Source organism: Pteropus vampyrus, unplaced genomic scaffold, assembly GCF_000151845.1.
Source record: "Pteropus vampyrus isolate Shadow unplaced genomic scaffold, Pvam_2.0 Scaffold262, whole genome shotgun sequence".
NCBI lineage: Eukaryota > Metazoa > Chordata > Mammalia > Chiroptera > Pteropodidae > Pteropus > Pteropus vampyrus.
In genome coordinates this window covers 1,585,298-1,607,440 of record NW_011889043.1, presented here as the reverse complement: position 1 = coordinate 1,607,440, position 22,143 = coordinate 1,585,298, and the positions used below count along the sequence as shown (strand labels likewise).

Genomic DNA, 22,143 nt, shown 5'->3' with positions numbered 1-22,143 from the left:
TATCCCCTGTGTCTGGCACATAAATCAGTCAACATGTCAGCAGTGGTTCTCTTTTCGGTAGTAAGATAATGGATGAATTAAACATTTTTTCTCTTTAAATTTTCTGCTATAAACATGTGTCTATAGCTAGGAAATTTACAGCAATTACCCTTTGCTGCTCAAGATACAAAGTTTCATTAGCTACAAATTGTGCCTTGAGAAAATTAGTGTCTGAAAAACAGGTCTATTATTATTAGAAGGAGATATAATTTTCCAGAGTGTGTGTGTGTGTGTGTGTGTGTGTGTGTGTGTGTGTGTGTGTGTGTGTGTGTACTTACATGCACACATGAATGTGTTAGATTGAGAGACAGAAAAACTGAAATGTTGAGAGGTTCAGTACTCTCTGGTTGTTAAACTGTATAGAGATGATGAGAGGTCAGATTGAAAACATAAGTATCAACAAAGTGAAGTTAAGTGAAGTTAGCAATGGTGATAGGAAAAAAACATCCAGGTGGGCAGTAGCTATTCAAAGTTTTTAAACTTCGTGAAGGGAGAGTGTATAGGAAGCTGATCTGTAAAAGGCAATAATGAATCAAGAAATACTGTCCACATGAAATAAAGGTTGCTGACATAAAAGTAGGAGATTATTCCCTTGACTCAAAAGGAGAGCCCTCAGGACCCTGAGAAGACATAGAGCACTCGTAATTGTTATTTCATTCAGCTGGAGGTTCTAGACACTGTGTGTATGATGGAATTTACACACCAAATGCCTTCAGGGGTCAAGTGTGATCAGAGACTTATATAAAAATGATAAGGAGCTTTGGAATGTCCTTCCTCTGGAGATTGCATTTGCTACTTTAGTCACTCAAATTGGGAGGAAAACGTTTGTGAATAGTGCAAAGACAAGACAAGATTAGTCTGTGTGCTGCTGGCCCCTTATGAGCTACCGTTGTCCCCTGCATTATGTTGTAAAACTTAGGTAGCTGTGATGGAAGTGTTACCCTAGAACAATGACAGACATCACTGTGATGGCGAGGTCAGCATCTAGTGCCTGAATGCCTATACTGATGTGCCACTTTGTGACATCGGGTATGACTTCTCTGAGCTTCTGTTTACATCTGAAAAAAAAAATGAGTTTATTTTTATCTCAAAAGGGGTATGAGGTGTGGGAGATTGGTCTGAAAACTGTTCCAGTGTATGTGTGTGGTAGTGTGGTAATTTGCCACTTATTTGAATAACCCTTTGGTGTAGTCTTATTAGTGTTGAAAAAGGTTTACCACTTAATCATCTACTTCAAAGGCAGTGCCATTTAAGTTTTTGTGACACGTGCTGCTTTTGGACCCGTGTTTGAAATGGGACTTTTTTCTTCCTCCAACTTGAAAGGCAAAATTTTGACTTATGTAGCAATATGTTTGATATATCAATTTTCTAAATTCTAATATGTAATATTTGGCTAGATCCATTCTTGTCAATCGGAGCATTTCTCTTACTAGAAAGTGTAAATATTGAAAACGTAAGTGAATAATAGGATCCTCAAAATTGAAAAGACTTTTCAAGAGTACTGTCTTTGAGACCTGTGCTGTAGGAGAGTGTTTCATAAAGGGAAACTGCTTTGTGGGACAGGGGAAATCTTTTTTTTTTTTTTTTTTTTTAAACAATGCAAAGAGGGTAGGAGGTAGGGATGAAGCTTGGGAAGGTATTTCTGTCTCCTAGTCTTTTGATAGAACTCATTTCTTTATAAAGTTGAAGTGTTGTGGCTTAAACAAAAGAGAGGTGGAAGGCAGGAGAGCTAGAGTCATTTGGGGCTTGAGAAGATTTCCTATGGCTGCTGGGTGTCAACAGAGGGCCACCCCCTAGGTTAATTGCACATCTTTGACTATTACACATGTCATCGTAATGTCACATCTCGGTTTAGAGCTCTTCTAGTTCATAATTGTCAACCTGGCTGCCCATTAGAATCTCTGGGGGAGTTTCACAGAGAAAATACCGATTCCTTGGATTCCATCCCCTAGATGGTCTATGTATTTGTTTTCGGGTAGAGCTCTGGTATAGGTATTTATTGTTTTGTTTTAAAAATTTTTTCAAACCCTCAACACTTCAAAGAATAATGCAGTGAACATTCATTCCTTTCACTTAGCTTCACCAACAGTTAGCATCTTGCTACGCCATTCCATGTGCAGACGTCGTGACAGCTCACCCCTAAACACTTTAGCACCCAGCTCACATGCCCACAACAAGGACATTCTCCTCCACGACCACATCCTCAGTACCATGTGTGCAAGTCCACCGTCCAACATAAAATCTACACTCAGATTTTCCCCAGCTGTACTTGATAACAAATTTTTTTTTTTTTTTTTTTTGGACACAGGGTCCAGTCAAGTTTCTCACATTGCCTTAGGTTGTTATATCCCTTCGGTCTTCCCCAGGCTGGAACAGCTCTCCTACATCCCTGTCAATTCAGTGACATTGACTCCTCTGAGGAATCTAGGCCTGTTTCCTGGCATGAGTGCCTCCTGAGTGACCCTGTTTCCTCCTGGTGCCTCACATCAGGGGGCCACCATGTCCATCTTCCCACTACTGGTGATGAATAGATACTTTAAAAAATTTTCCTAGGAGATTCTAATGTACAATCAAGGTTTATAATCTATTGAATTAATTAAAACCCCTCTGTGTGTGTGTGTGTGTGTGTGTGTGTGTGTGTGTGCGCGCGCGTGCGCGCGCGTGTTTATTGTCAGAAAATACACAACCTAAAATTTACCATTTTAGCTATTTTAAGTGTTCACATTGTTGTGGAACCGTCACCACTATCCATCTCCAGAACTTTTTCATCTTCTCAGATTGAAATCCATAACTCATTAAACAATAATTCCCCATTCTCCGCTTCTCTCAGCCCCCGGCAACCACTATTCTTCTTTCTCTTTTCATAATTTTGACTACTATGGATACCTTACATAAGTGGAATCAGATAGTGTTTGTCTTTTTGCGATTGAGTTTATTTCTCTTAGCATAATGTCCTCAGGGTTTACTCAAATTGTAGGATGTGTCAAAATTTCCTTCCTTTTAAAACTAAATAAAAATCCGTTGCATGTATAAGTCACATTTTGTTTATCCGTTCATCTGTCAATGGACGCTTGAGTTGCTTCTACCTTTTGGCTATTGTGAATAACACCGCTGTGAACATTGGTGAACAAGTATATATTTGAGTCCCTGCTTTTGCTTCTTCTGGGTATATACCCAGAGATGGGATTGCTGGATCACATAGCAATTCTATGTTTAATTTTATGAGGAACTGCTATGCACCTCTTACTTTTCAGTTGAGCGAGTTGAAGCAGCCTCAGAAGGATGAAATCTCTTTGAGTTCGAGGAAGAACTCAGAATGCAGGTCTCTAGGCACCTCTTCAGATGACCTCCCCAGGGCCAGTGTGGATCCATTCTTCTTCATAAGGGATAAAGGTCCAGGGTGTAAAATCTAGCTGTGGCAAGATTTACTTCTTTGCAACCTCAGGTGATATGCAGTACAAGGGTATAGTATTTCATTTACGTTGTGTATAACTTTTTAAAGAGTTTAGTTTTGGGTTGGCAATTTAAGTAGTATTAGTACATAGACAAGAAGTTACCTTTGTCTCTATAAATTGTGCAATGGGAGGTAACAGATCACTTCTCTGGGGTTTATAGAATTTTTAAAATAGAATACTGTTTTAGTTTGTTAACTCAATGACTCCAAATACTAGCTGTGTGACCTCGGGCAAAGTCTTAACTTCCCTGGTTCGTGTTGTTCAAATGTAAAATGGAGATACTAATAGTGATCAGAATTAAATGAGTCCATCTATGTAATGTCCTTGCTTCCTGGTACAGAGAAAGCACTCACTCAGTGCAAGCTATTACTATTTCCCATCACTTGCAAATATATTAGATAATCACAATTATCCTAGGAAGTATTATTTGGAATCCTGGTTTTTTAAAATGACTTATTACTGTTTTCCTGACCTGGCATCTCTATATGGCTGTCTTGTAACTGTCAGCCTAAGGCCTCTAGGATGGTGATTCTTAACCAGAGTGAAAGGTGCAGGAGCATAAGAGAGCCATAGCTCTAAAACAACTGTGTACTGAAAGTAAGGAGAAACTATTGCTTTGGGTGAATGTTGGCCATTTTTATATACTTCTGGGGCCTTGGGGTCCAGGTTAAGAAAGTATGTTTGGGGAATTTGGGCTTGCGCCAGGCTAAGGTGGATCCAGGACTAGGCAGCCTGCTGTTTTGGAAGGCCGATCATTCTTCTACTCTCTGGTTGGAAATGAGCTGAGAATTATATAACAGTCTAATTCCACGTAACCAAGTTGTTATCTCTTAATGATTAGTTTGGAAGTGTGCAAAGTATAGTTTGTGGAGTTTCCAGGACTATTTCGCAAGAGAAAATGTTGGCTCCGCAGAATTGCCTAGTAAGAATTGAAACTCAGACAATTCTACGTCAGTGGAAGATACTGTCTTTACCCTGGTGTCAGGCCTGTCTCTGCTTGTACCGCCCTGGGAGAGAGATCTCACAGTGCTTCATGCCTGGGAACAGGGGACAGAACCACAAGAGTGAGCATTGTGTACACAGTTCTAAGAGGGCACTCCGTCTTTTTCTGTCAAACTCGAATGATGCTGATAACAGCAAATATATAAAGTGTTTATACGTGCCAGGCACTGTTCTAAGCACTTTACATGAATCACCTGATTTAACCATCATAACAACCTTCTGAGGCTGGTAATGTTATCCCCATCTTATAGGTGAGAACACTGAGGTACAGGGAGGTTAAGTAACTTGCCCAAGGTCCCACAGTTAGTAAGTGGCAGAGTCAAGATTTGAACCCAGGCAGTGTGACTCCAGACTTTGTGCCTACCATACCTGTTGGATACAAATTAAAAAGTCAGTGTTTGGTACTTGGTACTTTGTCTTCTGGGTAAAGCATTTAGCCATTGCATTAGTTTCCTATGTGTAGCAAAGTAACACAAACTACATGGCTTTAATATAATGGAAATTTATTCTCTCATAGTTCTGGAGGCTAGAAGTCCAAAATCAAAGTGTTGGCTGGGCTGTGCTCCCTCTGGAGGCTCTGCTAGAGGACCCTTCTTTGCCTCTTCCTAGCTTCTGGTTGTTGCTGAAAGTCCTTAAAGTTCCTTGGCTTTTAAATGTATCACTCCAATCTTTTCCCCCGTGGTTACATGGTGTTCTCCTTAGATGTATGTTTTTTCTTCTTAGAAAGTGCTATCCATTGGGTTAGTGTCCACCCTAATCCCATGTGACCTGATTTTAATTAATTGTATCTGCGAAGACCTAATTTCCATATAAGTTTACATTCTGAGATTCTGGGCACATATGAATTTTGAGAGGAGGGTACTATTCAACTCAGTATAGCCATTACATTTAGGAAAAAGAAGAATTTTATACATCTTAAGCTTTTTATCCCAATGACTGGCTGATCATGATATATATAGCCAGGGAGAGGCAGTGAGTTAGAGGGGTTGACTGGTACCTGCTGTTAAGTCAAGTGCTTGGTCATTACCAATGTGATCACAAAAACAGATGAAATAAGGAAGAGTGGGGAAGAATCCAGAAGCAGCAGTTATTCATGAAAGGATTTGGAAGCATCAGAAGGCAGATGATACCTGGTGGGCACTAGCCTATTGAGAGACAGAAAGAGAAAGAACAGTAATAGCATCGCTGCTCAGGAGCAAGGCCCTCATAATGATAAGATAAACCCTCTCAATGACTTCAAGTCTGTTCAGCGCATTCTGAATAAGAGAACTGGGTAGTGTGTGGTCCTTTTTAGAGCAGTTTCTCTCAAATTTACTTTGTGGTGCCCGTAGGTTTAGCCAACAGTTAAGCAGAAAACAGACTCATTTAAAAGTCATTTGATCAGGCTGGATGACTGAGACATACATTGTTTACAGCATAATCTCTATGGCAACAGGGCTTTCTGATATAAATCTTTAACTCGTTTATGAATATCCTCTTTTTTTTTCTTTTGGTTGATAGAAAGCACAGAACCGAATTGGGGGCTTAGTTAATGTACCAAGGCCTTATGCATTGTTTTTGGCGTGTTTATAGCCCTTCTGCCGTCACCATTCTTACCTACTTTTTTCCTTTACCCAACTTCCTTATATCTTTATGTTTTTACATTTTTCTCTAACATATCTATCTTTGTTAACCTACTCAAATACGTTTAGGAAGGTAGTGAGATATAAGTAAAATGCTCATTTGACAAAAGGGCACTTTGGGCTGATCTCTGCATCATGAAGACAAACTGGGATAGCAAGCATAAAGCACTTAGCACAGTGCCTGGCAGTGCAGTGAGTGCTCAGTGGGTGGGAAAAGAAGCATTCTGGAAGAGCCAGTGTGAGTGAGGACCTGAGCTGAGAAGGCATGCATGCGGGATTGATTAGAGGAAAGGAGAGCAGAGTGCGTGGAGGATCTTGACTGCCATGAAGGCAGGATTCTGAGACGCCAAAGAGGCACCGACAGTTGAGTCTTTTCTGCTCCTTCCTCCTCGGCTTCCCTTCTCATCTGCAGTGATTCCAAGCCTGGGCCCGCCTTGCTGTTTCTTCCCCTGTATTTATTTGCTTGTTCCATCTGGAACATGTGCTAACTCAGCGAAGGCAGAGCCTGCCCTCTTCACAGATTGCTGCAGAATAGAAGGGGGGTTTGAAACTCATAACACTGGTGACCAAGACTATTTTGGGAGATGGATTCTTCATTGAAATTTTATTGCTATCGTTTCCTTTTTCTTCCCCATCCTCTTTATTTACTACCTTACGTTACACATAAACTTTTGAAGTCCGAATAGCAGACAGCTGTTAATGTTGCCTTTGGGGAACCACAGAAACAACTTAAAATGGATTGGTTTCTAATGATGTAGAAAATGCTTATATAATAAAGTGAAAAGGCAGGATACGTTGTGGAGAAGTTAGAACTTAATTCCTATGGGAGAAAAGACTGGAAAGAAATGTATCAAATTGTTAACAGTTGTTTTAGAGAGAACGCTGTTTCCTGTTCTATAGTTATATTTTTTTTTTCTAAAGAGACCTGTAATCATATTTAAATGGGAGAGGGGACCCACTCATGCAAATTTTCAGTTTTTTCCTGCCGATTTTGAGATATCAAGTCCTTCCCCATCTGGACTTGATTGACTTGAGCTAATCAGTGTCAGGTAGAAATTGTTGGTGTGATAAAATGAATTGTCAGTGAATCACCTTGCTGGCCCTGCCTTTCTGCTGCCTTTTCCTTCAGCCTGTGAACTCCATAAAGGCAGTTAGGCCTCATGGGTCAGTGTGTGTGTGTCACATGGAAATAGGAGTTTTTCATGTGTGCTGGTGTTAGAAGTTGGAAGATGGACTGAATTCGAATTGGAAATTGTTGTGTAACTAACTTCATGGGTCAGGTTGAGAGCAAGTTTTCCCATGGTCTGTGCCAATAACCTCTCTCTTGACACCCTTAAGTCACAAGATTAGAGTGCATGTGCTCAATTCTGTGTTTCCCTTCATCATCCTCCAGTCATTTTCAGCGAGCAGGATTTCGGTCAGTTGGCACATCACCAGCAAGAGCCAAATTAGACATAATTGCACATGGCCTTAACTTTCAGGTCTGTGGCTTACTGTGTTCAGCATAAGCCCGCCAGGCCTGGAGCTTTGTTCTTCTTGGAAATAGCATGCCCCAGAAGAAAGGCTACAGTATAATTCATTGTCTAAACCTAGATATCTTGTGGGAAGGGGGGTTCTATTCATTATGTGAAGGCATGGTGGGTGTTGGGCCATTTCTGGGTAAACCCTTATCTGTTAGCATGGATCTTTCTCTGTTTTCTGAAATGTGCTTCACTTTCCTAGACCATCTTTACAGCAACTTTTGGAGGAGAGGGGAAGCCAAAACTGTTGGAGAGGATGCCTGGGCATTTGAGAAAAGGGGAAGCAGAGTGCCTTTTCAGGAAAGTTGAGCTATAAATAGAGCACTGCCATTCAATAGTTGCTTGAGCACTTCAAACACTGGGGCTTGCGCCATTGTTTCTTTCTCTGCATTCCTTGTGAGTCCAGTCTCCCTGTCCTCTGTGTTATAAAGGAACCGGTCTTTGTGCTGAGTAGGCCAGGATGCAGCCCCTTTAATATGCCTCCAAGGGAGCTGGCCTAGGGGATCACTAAGGCCTCTTCCATGATTTTATAATAGGTAACCTAAGGCCTGTGCTGCATGGGTAATGAAGGGACAAGGAGGGGGCCTTCCTGCTGAAAGGACCCTGGCTCCTCTGTCCCTGGCTGTCACACACTCAACAGCAGGCTCTTTTCTGAGCCAATGGTGGGAAACCATTGAGTGCAGGGCGTGCAGGCATTTTACTGGATGGCAGGTTTCTTGGTGGGGTGAGCAGTAGGTGACGACACCGTAGCTAAGTCTGTAGGTCAGGGTTTCTCAGTCTCGGCATAAGTCACATTTTAGCCTGGACAGTTCTTGGTTGTGGGGTGCTGTGCATTGTAGGACGTTTAGTAGCATTCCTGAGCTACTAGATGCCAGTAGTATCCTCTCTCAGTTATGAGAACCCGGAACGTCTGCAGACATTGCCAGATGTCTCTGGTTGAGAGTCACTGCTATAGGTAAAGAAACAGAATTGTTTTCTGGATATCTCTTTTTGTGTTGCTGCATTTTGTTCTGGCTAAGCTCCCACCTTAAGCTTTTATAATACCATTTACTGGACCAATTAGTGTCTGTGATGGTGGGTGGTGATTTAAAATGAAATAGCCTCACTTCCATGCTCTCAGATTTGGCTCTGAAATAAAGTGATCTGAGCTGTGCCCCCTTCACTTTCAAGAGTGCTGAATAATGAGGTCTTTCTGCTGGGAATGCGATTATGCTGTTTCCCACCACTTAAAACTGTTTTCTCAAAATTTCTACCATGACTAGTGTAATGGGGTTGATACTGACAAAAAATGTTACATTTTAAATGAGGGTTCTTTAATACAGCGCTTCTGACACTTTCACATGCCTGTACATCATCTGAGGATCTGGTTCTGAATCTGCAGATTCAGGCACTCTGGGCCGGGCCTGAGACTGCAAACCTGACAAGCTCCCAGGTGATGCCGGTGCTGCTGGTCTGTAGATCGCACTTCGAGTAGCGAGGCTCTCATAAGGACCACTTCTTGACAGTTAAAGGAAAATTGGCAAATATGTTCGGGTGGATGATGGAACACTCTGAGTGGGGGCAGCATAAGGCCTTTGGCAATCTGTTGTGTGGAGGGCTGCCCACAGACCTTTGTGTGGGTGGGATGTCAGGCCTGAGCCTGTATGTAGCCTCGCAGGCTGTCAGGCAGCAGAAGGACCAATGCTTGCAGCTCCTTACCTGTCACTGTGAGGAACAGTTTAACAGGACAGCCAGAGACAGATGGCTGCACTCCCTGAATGGGCATCGAAGGGGCGAGCCAGCTCCAGAAAGGCAGCAGATTGGACCATTTTAAGCTCTGAACTGTTTGCTGGCTCCCTGGGTTATATCTGAGCAGAGAGAATTGTACCGGAGAACCAGCCTCTCAGGGCTTTGGTATAACTTTTTAGTTGCTCAGCTTTGCAGGGATGAGAGGCAGCCAGGCACACTCTCTTCTAGCATGGGATGCTCTCCCGGGGTATTGAGTAACATGAAAAGCAGTTGCTGCTGCACCGGTTACCCTGAAGCTTTTGTGTCTGCAGGTCTGCTGGTACTAGGGAAGAAAGTGGGAGTGGGAGGTGGTATTGGATGGAGTGGGAGGTCATATATTGGGAGCTGTGGGAAGGAAGACATCCCAAATTAGTGATGCGAATGAAAGTATGGAGTCCAAGTCACCCACTCTTATGTGCCAGGAGTCAGGTTTGGATATTAATCTCCAAGGGAGCCGTGTCTTTACATTGCTTATTAAACAAACAAGAAAAATTTTAAATAATAATTAATCTTATTATCCAAATATAACCATTATGAGCTTTTAGGCATATTTCTTTCTGGTTTTTAGTCCTTTCTGTATCTTTCCTTTTATTTTTTGTCTGTCTGTGTTAAAATTAGTTAATATTTCCATCACCCCGATGAAGATGTTATATTTGCACTATTCATAATTTTTCAAAATTAGAAGGGTGCCAGTCTATGAAAGTCTCTGTGGGACAGTTGAAATAAATGAGTTCTTACACTCTCCATCTAGAAGTCCAAAGATCCTGACTAAATCTTAAATCCCAAGTTCACTGGAGATTTGCATTTGAATCTTTGTTCCAGTTGAATGATAAGAAACACACACACACACACACACACACACACAACTATTTCATAGGGTTTTAGCACATTTTTTAGTTCTTTCACACATCCCTCTAGGAAGAGAAAGTAGATATCTGTAGTTTATAGGTGAGGACAAGAGAGTTTACAATGGTTTAAAGACGAGTTGGATATCCTAGTCCAGACCTCAGAGTCTTTGGACTTGTCTTTATAACAAGAGGTGATAGAAGTAGTAAGGTTTGGGATGAGAGAACGTGTCACCTGCCTGAGCTGGGCATGCTGACCTATGTTTACTGACTAACATAATGCTTTGTTACAAATCACCCAAAAACTTTGTGAATAAAACCACCACCAGCTTATTATGCTTACAGATTCTCTGGGCTAGAAATTCAGGCAGGGCACAGTGGAAATGGCTTGTTTCTGCTCCAATTATTGGACCAATTAATGAGCTGGAAAGACTTAAACTCCTGGGAAGCTGGAATCATCTGGAAACTTCTTCATTCTTATGCCCGGTACCTGTGCTGGCATGACTTGATGGCTGGACTCAGCTGGGGCCTCAGGTGGACTCTCCATGTGGTCCTCCTAGCATGGTGACTGGCTTTCTAGAGACCAACAGGAAACTGCATGGACTTTTCTAACCTCGCTTCGAAGTCAGATACCATCCCTTCTGTCACTCTCTACTGGTCGAAGCCATTGCATGTTTGCCCAGAATCATGTGAATGGGACATAGGCCCCACTTCTTAATAGAATGAGTCAAAACATTTGTAACCACTTAAGAAAAAAGAAATCAACTGTTTAGTCCACGCTATACCATAGCACTGATTCGATAGAAAATTAACTTGAGCAGAAGTCAGCAAAGCTGTATCAAGAATGAGTTCGTTATAATTTGGGACATAAAAGATGAGCTGTGTATGTTGTAAAGAATTAATGAAAATGACTGATATGAGTAGAAAAATTGAAGTGAACCTAAGAGCCTGGCAGTTGAGGAGTGGTTTAAATAAATTATGAAATACGTATGTTAGAAATACTATGCAGCCCTTAAAAAGAATGACATAGCTCTCTATGTAACGACATGGAAATATATCCATCTATAAAATGAAAATATTATTTATAGAAAAACATATATTCAATAATCCATTAACATTTTAACATAAACATATATGTAAAAATTTAGGAAGCAGTTTTAAAGGAATCAAATTAACCAATTTTAAATTAACCAAACTGTTAATCGGGTTTTCTAATGGGGAAAAGAGTAGGACTTTGGTGGGTGTTGGGCATGAAGAACTCACTTGATACTTTCTCTAGTTTTATGCTGTTTAAATTTTTATTGAATCAAGTATTCCTCTGTTGCTCTTACAGTATGAGTTGCTGTGTAATATTTTAACTTTTAAAATATATAAATTTGGCAAACATCTAAAAGTTATGAGAAGGAATTGCTTTCTTCCCAGGGCTGTTATTACACTTTAACTTCCTTGTATTTTATTATATGAACAGTTGTTGTGGGTGTAATATTTGTACAAGTAGACACTAGTGTGCTTAGCATGCACTGGAGTCACCAGAGAAATTTAAGAAAACCAGTCTTTTTGTTGTTTTGTTTTGTTCCTCTTCTCTTTACTGAGAAGTCTCCTTCTTGATGGCAGCACAGTTCTTGAAAGGTATGGTGATTCCAAGTGACTTTCGTATAATGGTGTTACTGTTTACAACTAGGAATAGACATACTCATGTTGGGTTGAAACATTTAAGCTGTATTATCTCCCAAATGGAATTAACTGTATTCATAAAATCAAATTGAGGAAATTCAGCAGCATTAGAAAAGATTTATGGCTTTAATAAGATTTAACCTGGTCTGTTTCTGACCTAATATTCTGGGTTGGGTTATTTGAATATCACACACCCCTCGAGCTCATAGAACAGGGTGGAAGTCAGAATGGAGATCTGGATCTGTGTTTTAAAGGTATAAGATCCTCTGTTTATTTCTTCTGCTGTATAGCAACCCAGTCATATCTCATTTTTCAAACAATGATATGATTTAAAATAATATCCTAATGTGAGAGCTAGCGAGAGTGACCCTGTGCCAGTGACGGAGCTCTGCCCTGGGCTGGCAGTGAATTGGGTGGGTACTTCCTGCCTGTATGGCATTTACCATTGAGTAGGATACAGAAAGACACCAAATAAGTGATTATGAGAGGACTAGATCACACTTTGTGAGATGCTAGGCTGGATGTTCTCTGTTCGCCCCTGCCAGTCCACCATGCTCTATGTCCTGGGAGGCAGGACATAATGGATGTGAATGGGCTCCCTGGCCCTCTGGCTTTGAGGAGATAAGTCAGGGTATTTATTTTTTCTTGCTCCCTTTTTCCCCAGGCTGGGGTTGGAGGCGGGTTCCTCTGCTGAAAGCCACAGCTCTGGTCTGGTGGCCCTCTTCTGCTGTTCCTGCTGCTAAATTCTTGCTGCGGCTACTCCCTTTAGACCAGGGGAGGTGATGGCTCTCTGCTGTTGCTGGCTACTTGGTACCCCACAGCCCTTGCTCATTTCCCTGAACTTGTAAATAAATAGTGCTTTCCTTAAACTCTTTTCAGTTACCCTGTTGGAGTACTATTTCTTTCCTGTCTGTACCCTCACTAATTAGATAACAAACCATTTTACAAATGGAAAAATTGAGGCTTAGAGATAAGTGAATATCAGAATTGGGATTAGAATCCAGGATATTTTATGTCAAAGCCTAATGCTTAAATTCAGTGCTTTACCATTTGCATGTAGTGACTCGGAGGTTCTCATTGTCATTCTCAAATTGAGAAGAAACCCAAGGGAAAAGTTTCTTACCTGTTAGATGTATCTATAAAGTTATGAGGCTAAACAAAAACTAGCTCTTACACATTTAAATAAGCAACATCCTTCAAATCAGCTTCTATAGTTCAGAGTTTTTTGTTAATTTCTTTTAAGATTGCCATCAGAATCTTTTTTTCAGCCAGGAAGGAAAAAATAATCTAAAGCAATGAGACATTCACTTTGCCACCTTATTTTCTAGGCTGGGCTCAAGTTGAATACTGGTTGTTTGCAAATATGTGATCCATCTTTGAGGACCAACTTTCAGGATATTTAAAAGAAATATATAATTGAGTTGAAGGACATTCCAGAAGAGGCATCTAAAAATGTGCTCAGCAATGGCAGCCCAGTTGGAATGAACATAGAGCTTCTCATATGGCTGTTTTGAAGGATAGGATATTTACTCCTGTGTGCAGTCTCTTGACTTACAAATACCAGAGCTTAATCATGTTACCTGAGTCTCATCTCACTGCACCCAGACTCCGTATTCATTTCCTTGAACTGCAGAGGAACTCTAGGCTAAGTAGAATGTTGGTGAGGGCATGCTGCCCATTACTGCCTTATAAGCAGAGCTGTCTTTGAGGCCACATAGCCTATTGGTTAAGAACTGGATCCTTGAGCCAGACGGCATTGGTGCCAATCCTGTCTCCACACATGACTACTCTGTGCCTCGGTTTCCTCATTTGATAAGTGGAAATAATAATTCCTGTCTCACACAGTTTTTGTGAGGATTAAAATAATTATATAAAGGGCTTTGGAGAATGTCTAGCACAACTGTAAGTGCTCAGTAGTGGTTAGCATGTTTTCTTTTTTTTTTTTTAATCACTATCCACCATCATCATTCGTCTTCACAGCCTGGGACTCCCATTGTTTCTTCTTCCTTCCTTCTGTGTTATCAGTCACATTCCTTCATAGGTCTTATCTATCACAATTTAGTGAACTCTTTTTTTTCCCCCTGAAAAAAACAAATTAACTTTCTAAAGTACCTGCTTTTGAAGAAGTATGTCTAAGTCATGGAATAGGAGAAAAAGAACCAACAGAGCGAGAAGGGATTAAGAGCCTAGTGGGAAAATGAGCATGTTGGGAGGAGAAGGTAAACACTGTAAAAGCGCTGTTTCTTACAAAGCCAGTAGTTAGGATCCGGTGAGTCTCGGGCACATACATGTTTGTGCTGGTTTCTAGTTCTGCTTATGTCGTGAACTGGCCAGGTATCCTTTGCCATTCAGTTACTTACCTTTTGTGCCTCAGTGTCTTGAGCTTGCAAAGTGTTAATCCTGTTACTTCCCTACCTTCTGGATAACTTGGTGGACCAAACTGTTGCAGACAAGCATTCCTCTTGCACTGGACTTGTAAAAGATACAAAAACGAAAGAACTTTTGCTTCACTTAAGACAGTAAGCATGAGAAGTCCCCATGTGCCGTAAAGAGGGCATTCAAAGCCTGAGTGATGAATAGGAGTTGGAGCAGGACAGCACATGGGGAATGAAGTTCAGGCTTATGAAGAGTGGGAAGATGGTACTTAGATCTCCCTGCATCGACTCCAGGAATCAAGAAGAGCTGTCCTAGCCTTAAAATGGAGAGCGGAAAAACCCTACCTACCAGCTAAAGAATGACCATGAGAGGAAAGAAAGGAACTGGTTAAAAAACAAAACAAAACAACAACAACAACAAAAACTGGGACCTAAAGCCTGCATCACTCGATGAAGTGGTTGACTTCTCATCTGTGTGATCTGAGCCCTTCCTGCTAGGACATTAACACAAAGCCAGTGGAGAAGGTTAAGGGCACTATAAATAGAGATCGGGCTACAAGGCACTAGTTGATAATGTATCTACTTTCTCAAATTTTGTGTAGGTGATATTGTAATTCTTTTCTTGTTACCTTTCTTGTTCTCTTCTAATTAAAATGAAACTGTGGTATATTTGTTGCAAGAAGTCTTTCTTAACTTCCAGTAGTCTAATGTCATTTTTTCTTTTTCTTTTTTTCTTTTTTAAGGCGAGGCAACCCTTGGTCGACCTCATAGATTGCAAGAACCTTGTCAGTTTACAATCCCTTATTTTTTTATTTTTTATTTTTTACACCTACAGCACCTGGTCTTCCTATGTGATCTCCCATCCAACTACTAACTAGGCCCAACCCTGCTTAGCTTCCGAGGTCAGACGGGATTGGGCTTGTTCAGGGTGGCACGGCCGTAGACTCTGATCTCATTTTCTTGAATGAAAATGGTTTCAAGGTAAAACTGGGATGTAATGTTTATAGTCTTTGTCATTATTAAGACCTGTGGATTGACATAAGCCACTAAATAGCTCTAGTAATGAATGAGTAAGCTGTGTGCATAGTGTGTGTGTATTGGGAAGGGGAAGGAATGCGAGCCTTTCCTCACAAAGTAAACTGCATGGTGCAGCTGTCGAGCCAAAGGGCAGGCACGAGAACCCACCTGGCCACTCATGCTGCCTTCATCGTTTAATGTTGAGTGTGTGTAGACATCTCACCTTGCCTGAGTCACTACTCATTTGTAGCTTTTCTTCCTTCTTTTTTCTCCTAAGTTGAAAATTGTCTTACAATGTAGTACCAGGAGCAAAGAACAAATTCATTCTACTTGAATCTAGAGAGATATGAAAGGGAAGTTTAAATAACCATGTTCTGGTTGAGAATTGTTTTCTGGAAGGAGCTGTTCGTAATTTATAGTGAGAAAACATGTACTAGTTAATAATTTCCAGAATTTTAAATCATCTTATTGTAAAACATCATTTTTATTTAATAGTTAATTTAATAAAGTAGATGGATGCAAAGGTTATGGTAGATGTGCAAACCTTAAAGTTCACCTTTGTCCCAGTTTATATAGAAGAGGGGACAGGGCTATATGTGGGAAAGTACAGGTTCTAGAACCCATATACCTGAGTCTGGCCTGCCTGGCACTGGGGCCTTGGGCAAGTCTCTAGCCCTAAGAGCCTTGTTTTCCTCCTCTGTAAATTAGGGTTGTCTATCCAGCTAGGTTGTTGGGATGATCAGTAGTTACATGTCAGGCTGCTAGCACAAAGCCTCGTAAATTAACAAATGGCAGCTTCTGCGGGACATGGCCTTTTATGTCTGACATGCACCAAAAGTTTTATCATAGAGCAGGTTTTTAGCTGTAGACTTCACGGCTGAAGTTGTAGCACATTTATTGGCAAACTCTAAACTGGTTTTATAAATACTTGTATACAATTTGAACTCTTTCTTGACGCATTTTATTTTTCTATTCCAAAGTCCTTTGGGTGCATTTTCCCTTACGTGTTGATTTTTCAAATATAGGTATGAGATCGAATATAAAATCCACAAGCTTATATAAATAAACAAATGAGGAGAATTAGAGGCTCTTCCTTTCCGGAGATGGCCTTCTATAGTAGAAGGAGTAATGGGGTTAGAAAATCCTTAGTAGATGCTAACATTAGTGGATGAAAGTCTTATGAAGAAAAGGATATACATATAGTCTCAAAGTGTCTCCCCACAAATTGTTTATTACAAAGAGAAAAAGATTAAATGTAGAATGGAGAAACCTGGCACACATCACCTTAACCAAGTTAACATCACATAATATCACATACTGAGTTAACGTCATATAATGTCACGTACTGAGTTAACGTCATATAACGTCATGTGCCCACTGATTGGTTTTTGTAGAAAGTATACAACTTGACTTTTGGGTGGTGTGTTTAACTGCCAAAAGTGCATAACTTAAATCGAATCATGAGGACACACCACACAAATATAAACTGGTGGACATTCTATAAAATTAATGGTCTGTAATCTTCAAAAACAAATTCAACAAAGGCAAAGGCTGATAACAGTTTGAGATTAAAGGAGGCTAGTGAGACATGGCAACAGAATGCATGGAATAAAAAAGCTATAAAGGACATCACTGGGACAAGTGAGACTTGAATATGGATTGGAAAATAGCATATCAATATTAAATTTCCTGATTTGGACAGTTGTACTGAGGTCATGCAGTAGAATGCCTCTGAGCTTAAGAAATACACACAAAATAAAATAAACTGCAAAAAAAAAGTAGAGAAATATCAGCCTTGGGCTAGAGGAGCTCACATTTGTCCTTATGTCTTTAGCTATTCTCTGCTTTACTCTTGTCCCAATGTGACCTTGGGAGAGGCATGGAGAATGCTAACAATAGAGAGAGGCATTTTCTTTGAGCAGAGGTGAAATACTATGTATATTGTGAATGTCTCATCATTATCTTTTGGGTGGTTGAGGAACAGCATGTAAAGAACTGATGAGAACACTAGGAGCCATGTTGGAGACTTGAATGTGATCATTATTGACCTGTCTGTTGAGTAGTTTGTTTAGAGCTTTATTTTTTAATAACCTCCAAGTGGATGGAATTATGAGAACAGCATTTTAACTTTTTGGAAGTATTTTCCTATAATTAAGCTAATCTTAAGCCATTAATACTGTTAAAGAGGAGACAAATTTAAAGGTATTCCCATTTGGCAGATGAAGCAGCAAGACCCAGAGAGGATAAGTGACTTGCTCAAAGTGGTGCCTCCCAGGCCTAGAACCTTCATTCCATGGCCTCCTGGGACTGCTGCTTTCATAGACCATCAGTTCATAGCAATTTAAGAAAATATAAGAAAGCGAAAACATACCTTCTCTGGTATAGTTTAGCAGTAGTTCTTGTCTTGAAAAGATAATCAGACCTGAGAGATGTCATCTCTCATTTGAAACTCTTTGGTTCTGTGAAATTGGTTAACAGGGCTAAATTTGATTCAAGTTCTATGTGATGAGCCCCCTGGATATTCCCAAAGCCATCACTGAAAGGCCTCAGTGGTCTGGTGTCCTAAGGACCCTTCCAATAGTGTGTGAGCAACAGGATCTGTTATTCGGTTTCTGTATGAATTGATTGCCAAGACCTCCAGGACTGCTGTCTCACTTGCTGAGAAGCAGCAATGCAGAGCGGTTAAGGGCCAGGTGATGGAGCTGGGACCCCAGCCTTTACGTATCGGCTCTGCCACTCTCTAGCTGTGGATTCCGGGCAAGGACAATAATGAAGACAACAATAATAATAATAGAACCTACCTCATAGGGTTGTTGTGATGATTAAATGAGTTAATATTTGCAAAAAAGTTAGAATAGTACCTGGCATATAGAAAATGCTGTATAAGTGTTTTTTAAAATTGTGGAAAAAATATACATAACTTTACTATAAACTATTTTTAAGTGTACCGTTCTGTGGAATTAAGTATATTCACGTTGATATTTTACCATCCCATCATCCATCTCCAGAACTTTATCTTCTCAAACTGACACTCTGCCCATTAAACTCTAACTCCCCATTACCCACTCCTCGCAGCCTCTGGCAATGACCATGATACTTGATGTTTCTATGAAATTGAAGTAGTCTAAGTGCCTCATGTAAGTGGAGTCATACAGTATTTGTCATTTTGTGACTGGCTATTTCATTTAGCGTAGTGTCCTCAGGTTCATTCATGTTGTAGCCTGTGTCAGAATTTCCTTCCTTTATAAGTCTGAATAATATTCCATTGTGTGTATAAAGAACATTTTGTTTATACAGTCACCTGTTGATGGGCACTTGGGCTGCTTCCACCTTTGGGCTATTGTGAATAAAGCTTCTGTGATAATGGGTGTATAAATATAGGTTCAAGTCCCTGCTTTCACTTTTTGGGGGCATATACCCAGAAATGGAATTGTTGAATTGTGATAATTCCATGTTTAATTTTTTTAAGGAATTGCCACTGCTTTCCTCAGGGTTGCACCATTTTACATTTCTACCAGCAATGCACATGGATTCCAGTTTTTCCTCATCCCCACTGACACTTGTTATTTTCTTTTTTTAAAAAATAAGCATTTTTACAAGTAAAAATATTGGACTTTATTCAGCAACCAATAGTCTTAATATTCAGTGTCTGTTAAGTTGTTGCCTTAGTCTTAAAGAGAGCATGGCATGGGTAAAAGATTTGGATTAGAGAAGATTTGAGAAATCTGGTTAATCAGATACTGGTTAAATTTTTACGAGCAAAACTTGTACTTGAACCCTTATTTTGTGTTTCATGCTCCCCCCGTCTCCCCTCCCTCACTCCTGCCCAGTACTCCCACTGCACTATATTTTTAAGGAGAAAGGCAATTCATAACAAATAAGCTCATGCCAAGAACTTATTTAGAAGCAAAGAGCTTTTTGGTTTATTTGCCAGAGTGTATAGAGTGGGTTTGCTCAGTTTTATCGACCACATTGGAATAAACCTACCTCTGAAGAAATTTATACAACTTGAATGAAGAACAGACTTGGAGTATCCAGTGTAAAACCAGTCCATCCCTGAAAAAAGATGTGGAAAAACAGATGGGATGAAAAAGTTGTATCTCCTCATTGACCTGCAGTTTTCCCTCTCTACATGCTTCCCTACTTTGTGAACACAGTGTCAGTGGGTGCTGCCTGCACCGCTGTTAGGATGGTCCTGTCATTTCCAGTCCCACAGAGCCCTGTGGATTGCCTCCAGGAGTGGTGATACAGGGCATAGCCTGACCCTCGAGTGCTGCAATGAGGGGCTTCCCAGAATGACACCTGCTGGCTGGTTCTCTAAGCTGCTTACACACGTGCAGCCACGTGTGAGCTAAACTGGGTCGATGCTGGTTGCAGAGGAAGCCACTTTCACTGCCTGAGACTCTGCACTGATAAATGGGGTGCTGGTGGTGTGCGGGCCTGTGTAGCCCGCAGGGTACACATGGCGCATCTACTTGGAATGCCGATTTTACTAAGTTTGGAGGTAGGAACTCCTTATATTTTAAATACTGAACCACAGATCACTTGTGCAAAATGGGTGATTTTTTTTTTTTAAACGCCTACAGCACCTGGTCTTCCTAGGTGGTCTCCCATCCAAGTACTAACTAGGCCCGACCCTGCTTAACTTTCAAGATCAGACAAAATCGAGCATGTTCAGGGTGGCATGGCTGTAGACGGATGATTTTTTAAAAGTGACTGAAAGTAGACATTTTCTGCTCATTGGGCATTGAGCTGTGTGCCTAAATACTTCACCCCTAGTTCTTTTCATGTGTTTACTCTTTTGTGCATTTTGGGTTATTTTTCTATGGAAAAGCTCACTGATGCGCAGTTTGAGAAGTCTGGAGGTATGTGGAGGTCAAGGGAGGGCTCAGAAAGGCTGGTTTGCACCTCCTGATGTCAGTGTGCCAGTTAGGAGTCAAACTGATGTAAGACCATGCTCTCCACATGTCCACTGTGATCTTGGACAAATGGTTTAGCTGTCCCAAGTCTGTTTCCACATCTGTAAAATGAGAACAATACCAATGTTGGAGGATTGTTGTTAAATATGGTCATACCGTGCTGGGAAAAACTGTGGTAAAGATACTTGGAGGCTGTGGCTGGCTATGGCAGTGGGAGTGTAGGGGTGGTAAGGAGACAAAGCCTCACCTGCCCTTCTACTGGCCCCTCCCCTAATTCATTCATGTAGCAAACCTTCTGCATGCTGCAACTTACAGCCTTCCTTCTGGACCTCTTCTCTCCGGCCTTGATCTTCCTGTAGGTACCTCTGATTCCTCCCGACCTGATATTAAGGGAGAGGTAAGGCTGGGTTAGCAGAGGGTTTGGAGAAGCCTAAGACCGTTCCAAAGGAATCTGCCTTGGAGGGCAGAAACCATTTGGTATGCTTCTCAAGGCTCTTGGAAAAGTGGAGGCATCAGGTGGCATTGGATGGAGCACTAGGCAAGGGAATGTGGAATCAAAGATTTTGAAGAGCAGACCTAGAACTTTCTTTCATCTTCAGCCCCACTTCCCATGGATGCAACTCTGAACATGTTCCAAGGGAAAGCAAATCCTTGTTGACTCAATACTGGTAAACTGGCAAAATAAGGAACTTGGTTTGAGTATTTAGATTAATAGTTATTACGGTAATTCATGTCACTGATGTAACAGCTGATGCCCAATGAACTCTACACAGTTCTATTGCAATTATGCGTGTTATTAGATGTGCCAGGTTAACTTTGTCGAAAGAGCTTTTATCCATAGAATGAACTCTGCCCAGCTTCTTGATTATGAGCTATCTATCATCTGGCCTTCTCACTGTCATCAAACAGCCTGTACTCCTTTCAACTACACTACTTAAAACAGCTGTGAAATATCCTGGGCAGGCTCTCTGTTCCTCTCAAGAAATTTAGACCTTTGGAAGGGTGAGGAGGGGAGGAGTGGAGACTTTGAGGGCTGAGGAATGAAATAGAAGACAAAGCACAAAAATGTCCCTTGATGTAGGTGTGCAGTTTCCTCATTCTTGTCTTTACTTCTCTAGGTATGTTGCCTCATCCAACTTTCTCTCCCCTCCTTCAAACCCCACTTCAAACTCTTTTAGTCTAGAAAACTGGCTCTGATTAATCCCATCACTGAATAATCTTTTTTCTTCCCCTTGATTTATCTGTCCTTTGTCCTATAATTAATTTGTCCTTTTTCCAAAGAGGCTTTCTAACTTTTCTACAATGTTAAATGTGTGTTTTGTTAGACTGTTAACTATTAGGGGCACAAAGTCCTTTCTCCCACCCCACCCACCCCTTCTCTCTACTCCTGACCTGCAACTGTAACTATTTAGCCATTAGTTAGAGACTTTGCCATGGAACAAAAGAAACACATTCTGTTGTTGTTGTATTTATTGGTTTTAATTATAAGACACTTGGAAGGCACTTTAGGATTCTGCATCTCCATAATTCTCTGCCAGCATTTTTGCACCTAGTGGACCAATATTAAGAAATTTTCTTCCTCACTTGGCTTCATAATTGTGGACATTTCTGCTGCACAAATGCTAGCAGGGCTCTCATGGCTGATGTAGAAACAATGACTTTATTCTGAAATTGTATTAAAATCCTCTAAGGAACTAATGGCTGACGACAATTTGGCTATCTCCTCTGATCTGCAGTCTTTGTGTAGTGCAAGCCAAAAAAAGCAATGCCTGAAGGAGATCAATTATTAATTTAAATGTGAAGCAGAAGAACATGAATTATACTTAAGGTGGTTGCTGTCCTTGCTGTTGTATAAAGTTTGAGCTTTGAATCAAAGAACTTTAATATCTGAAAACTTCGGTGTCTTTC

The 22,143-nt window shown here is 40.8% G+C and overlaps 1 protein-coding gene and 2 pseudogenes across 1 annotated transcript in view; 1 reads left to right on the top strand and 2 right to left on the bottom strand.

The window, feature by feature from the left end:
* Nucleotides 1-22,143, top strand: part of IQGAP2 (IQ motif containing GTPase activating protein 2) — a 266,860-nt gene that overhangs the window by 13,789 nt on the left and 230,928 nt on the right. The gene's annotated exons all lie outside the window — the stretch shown is intronic.
* On the bottom strand, nucleotides 15,126-15,244 carry LOC111729465 (annotated as a pseudogene).
* On the bottom strand, nucleotides 19,894-20,012 carry LOC111729485 (annotated as a pseudogene).